General features: G+C 40.1%; 1 pseudogene; it reads left to right on the top strand.

Annotated features, from left to right (window-relative positions):
- The first annotated feature begins 2,758 nt into the window (after positions 1-2,758).
- Positions 2,759-2,880, top strand: LOC111726553 (annotated as a pseudogene).
- Positions 2,881-4,961: the final 2,081 nt, after the last annotated feature.

The following is a 4,961-nucleotide window of genomic DNA, read 5'->3' as shown; positions in this document are numbered from 1 at the left end:
GAGGAAGAAGGAGAGGAATACTAAAGTTAAAATGTCACAAAGGTGCTGCTTTTACAGGGAAGTTTATTCTGTTTTAAACATGGAAAAGTTGTGGTCTGATCAGTTAATTCGTATGTAGCCGTATATGCTCTCATATACAATTACTGACCTGTGCTTTAAAACATGAATGCTTTGTTACAGAACCAAGCTGTCCATTTCTCTGGTGGGTTTTGAATAAAGTATTCCCTGTCTTAAATGAATTCAGTCCTGTGTTTTCTACTTGGATATCTGAATATTTTTCATATATTCAGAACATTGAGAATGAAGACTGGTTCCGAGCTAGGAACAGGAAACAGACAAGCTCTGCCTCAAATATTTTGTCATTTCAGAAAGCAAGGAAGGTGGGGGTGGTGCCTGTGGCTCAGTGGGTAGGGTGCCAGCCCCATACACTGAGAGTCATGGGTTTGAACCCAGTCCCAGCCAGCTAAAACAGCAGGGGGAACTGCAACAAAAAAATAGCCTTGCACTGTGGCGGGCGCCTGTAGTCCCAGCTACTTGGGAGGCTGAGACAAGAGAATCACTTAAGCCCAAGAGTTCGAGGTTGCTGTGAGCTGTGACACCATTGCACTCTACCCAGGGCAACAGAGTGAGACTCTGTCTTAAAAAAAAAAGAAAAATAAATAAAGCAAAGAAGATATCAGAGACTATTAAAGTCATATCAAAGTCTACAGGAACAAACTTAAAGGAGCTTTCCTCAATGATACAATATAATCATTAAAAAGAATAGTGGGGCTCGGCGCCTGTGGCTCAAGCGGCTAAGGCGCCAGCCACGTACACCTAAGGTGGCGGGTTCGAATCCCCAGCCCGGACCCGCCGAACAACAATGACGGCTGCAACCAAAAAATGGCCAGGCGTTGTGGCGGGTGCCTGTGGTCCCAGCTACTTGGGAGGCAGAGGCAGGAGACTCGCTTGAGCCCAGGAGTTGGAGGTTGCTGTGAGCGCGATGCCATGGCTCTCTACCCAGGGGGATAGCTTGAGGCTCCGTCTCAAAAAAAAAAAAAAAAAAAAAAAAGAATAGTGGACAGCAATGGACTAAATAATAAAAATGTGTTAAAATCCATTAGCTCATAATAACATTTGTATTTAGTTTTTTTAAAAATCAAAAACAGTGGCCATTACTGTGACTCACACCTATAATCTTAGCAGTTTGGGAGATTGAGGAGGGAGGATTGCTTGAGGCCAGGAGTTGGAGGCCAGCCTGGGCAACATAGCAAGGCTTCTATAAGAAACTCAAAAAAAAAAAAAAAAATTAGCCTGATACGGTGGCATGTGCCTATGGTCCCAACTACTAGGGAAGCTGAGGCAGGAGGATGGATTCAATCTAGGGGTTTGAAGATGCAGTGAGCTGTGATGATGTCACCGTACTCTAACCTGAGCAAAAGAGCAAGACCTTGTCAAAAAAAAAGAGAGAGAAAGAAAAAAAAATAATGTGGCAGTTCCTCAAAAAATGAAACATAGAATTACCATATAATCCAGCAATTCCACTTCCAGGTGTGGACTCAAAAGAATTGAAAGCAGAGACTCAAACAGATATTTGTATATCCATATTCACAGCAACATTATTTACAACAACCAAAAAGTAGAAGCACCCTATTGATGGATGGATGGATGAACAATGTATACACACACACACACACACACACAGTGGTATTTTATTTAGCTTTAAAAAAAAGCATTAAATTCTGACACATCCTACAACATAGATGAACCTGGAAAACATTATGCTAAGTGAAAGAAGCCAGACGCAAAAGGATAAATAGTATGATTCCAGCTTATATAAGTTACATGGCCTAAAATTTATACAGACAAAAAGAACAGTGATCACCAGGGGATGGAAGAAGGAGATAATGGGGAGTTAACTGTTTAATAGTTACATAGTTTCAGTTTGGGATGGTGAAAAAGTTTGGAGATAGATAATAGGATTGGTTGCACAACAATGCAAATGTACTTAATGCTACTGAATTATACACTTAAAAATTGTCAAATGGTGCCAGCCGTGATGGTGTGTAACTTTAATCCCAGCTACTTGAGAGGCTGAGGCAGAAAGATCACTGGAGGCCTACATAAAGCCAGGAGTTTACGGCTATAATGTGCTATGATCATACCTGTGAATAACTACTGCACTCTAGCTTGGGCACTATAGTGAGACCCTGTCTATTTAAAAAAATTCTTAAAATCATAAATATTATATTTATTTTACCACTACTTTAAGAAAAAAAGCAAACAGTGGAAGTATAAATCAAGAATAAACTAATTGCCTATAAGAGGGGAGAACACGGTCTAACTAATCTTTGATATATGTATTGTGTCATTTGACTACAGAAACATGTAACCATATTATATAATTATAAGAAAGAACTAAATTAAGGTGGGAAAAGGCCCTAAAAATCAAAACCAGGCTCAGCACTTGTAGCTCAACAACTAGGGTGCCAGCCGCATACACTGGAGCTGGAGGGGATTCGAATCCAGCCCACGCCTGCCAAACAACAATGACAACTACAACCAAAAAATAGTAAGAGAATTGCTTAAGCCCAAGAGTTGGCAGTTGCTGTGAGCTATGACACCACAGCACTCTACCCAGAACGACAGCTTGAGACTCTGTCTCAAAAAAAAAAAAAAATCAAAACCAAAACCAAACAGATGAATCTAACCAAACTTCAGGGTAGTGTCTTAACTGTAGGAGGGGAATTATTTTAAGTGAATAATTACATGAAATTTAACATAGTACAGGGGGCCTGAAAAATGGCTCCTCTGTTTTTAAGCCACCCCACAGGAGTCTGGTGTTATTATAACAAGGCGCACAAAATTTGCAGCTTCCCTATGAACAAATTCCCTACATGTGAAGAAGAAGAAGAAATTATGAAATGTATGTGGTGAGTGTATGGCTGATCACTGTATAATTCTTTCAAATGTACTATATGTTTGAAAAATTGCCTAATAAAATATTAGAAAAAAAATTTTTTCTTTTTTGAAACAGGGTAGAGTGCCATGGCATCACAGCTCACAGCAACCTCAATCTCTTGGGCTCAAGAGATTCTCTTGCCTTAGCCTCCCAAGTAACTGGGACTACAGGTGCCAGCCACAACACCCAGCTATTTTTGTTGTTGTTGTTGTTGTTGTTGTTTTAGTTGTCATTGTTGTTTTAGCTGGCCCAGGCCAGATTTGAGCCCGCCAGCCTTGGTGTATGTGGCTGGCATCCTACCCACTGAGCTACGGACACTGCCTGTATTAGAAAATTTTTAACGATTAAAAATAAAAAAAGTAAAGAAATTTAACATGGTAATTTGATTATTTATCCATAGTCAGATATCTTGAAGATAAACTCCCCCAAAATATACAATGTTTTCAGTAATTATATTGCTAGTAATAACAGTAATATTATTATTTTGAAACTATTATATGTTACAATAAATCAAATAAGTAAGTCACTAATGTTACTATGATAGTATAAGAACCAAACAAGTGCTGGGTGTGGTGGCTCACGCCCGTAATCCCAGCACTGTGAGAGGCTGAGGAGGGAGAATTGCTTGAGCTCAGGAGTTGGAGACTCACCTGAGTGAGAGTGAGACCCTGACTCATGAAAATAATGGAAAAACCCAGCTGGGTGCTGCAGCGAGCACCTGTAATCCCAGTGGCTTCCGGAGGCTGAGGCAGCAGGATGCTCACAAGCCGAAGTCTGAGGTTGCGGTGAGCTACCAAGCCATTGCCGTCTGCTCAGGGACATAGGATGGGACTCTATCTCAACAACAACAAAAAGAACTAAACAAGTAAGAAACTATTATATATTAGAATAAATCAAGTAAGTAAGTCACTAATGTTACTGTTAAAGTATAAGAACCTTAACGAGAATGCTGTGGCTCACATCTGTAATCCTAGCACTCTGGTAGGCTGATGCAGATGGACTGCTTGAGACCAGCCTGAGCAAGAGAGAGATCCCATCTCTAAAAATAGCTGGGCATTGTGGCAGGAGCCTGTAGTCCAGCTACTCGGGATGCTGAGGCAAGAGAATCGCCTAAGCCCAAGAGCTGGAGGTTGCTGTGAGCTGTGTAACACCACGGCACTCTACCAAGGGCGATAAAATAAGACTCTGTCTCTACAAAAAAATAAATAATAAATTGTCATTTTAAGTCAACAAGTTTTGGGATGGCTGGTTACACAGCAATAGATAACTGAAACAGGGTTTATATAGACATCTGGCCAGAGAATACTGTGTTCTGTTTTACCACATTCTCTAAGACAATTATAACCACTAATCCACAGGAATGAAATACTGAAAATTATTTAGAAAATCCTTCATAAATATCTTTTTTTAGTGTGCTTTAAGGTTGTAGTCTTTTGCCCCATGTAAGCAGAGCATAGCCAGTAAGCAACTGAATTTGGCAATTAAATGCAAGGTCATGTACTTCAGCAATCTAAGAGTAATAAAAATGAAATGATTTTTTGGACCAGAATTTTGCTCTGAAGCAAGTTTAGGTAGTATCTGAGGGCTAGACCAAAACTCTCCACAAAAAATGCACACATGTACATGTAAAAATATACACACAAAACTTATCTACAGAGATCATGTTATACTTGGCATGTGGTATTGCCTGTGTATGCTAACTCCATCACTCTTTCCAGCCCACTGCCAAAAAATAGCTATTTAAGGGGGTGGTAAATTATATACAGAGAAGTGAACAAAAACATTCAAAGTTCTACACCAAAAAATGTGAAAGCTCAGGTGTGGTGGCTTGCTCACACCTATAATCTAGCACTTTGGGCTGAGATGGGCGAATTGCCCTGGACTCACAGGTTTGAGATCAGCCTGAGCAAGAGCGAGATCCTGACTTTAATAATAGCCTGGCATTGAGACCCTGTCTCAAAAAAAAAAAAAAAAAGAAAGATGTAGTTTCAGACCAGGCACAGTGGCTCATGGCTATAAT

Source organism: Otolemur garnettii, unplaced genomic scaffold (assembly GCF_000181295.1).
Source record: "Otolemur garnettii isolate 467f Iridium unplaced genomic scaffold, OtoGar3 scaffold00070, whole genome shotgun sequence".
Taxonomy (NCBI): Eukaryota; Metazoa; Chordata; class Mammalia; order Primates; family Galagidae; genus Otolemur; species Otolemur garnettii.
The sequence above is the reverse complement of the archived record's forward strand: the minus strand, read 5'-3'. Positions and strand labels throughout refer to the sequence as shown.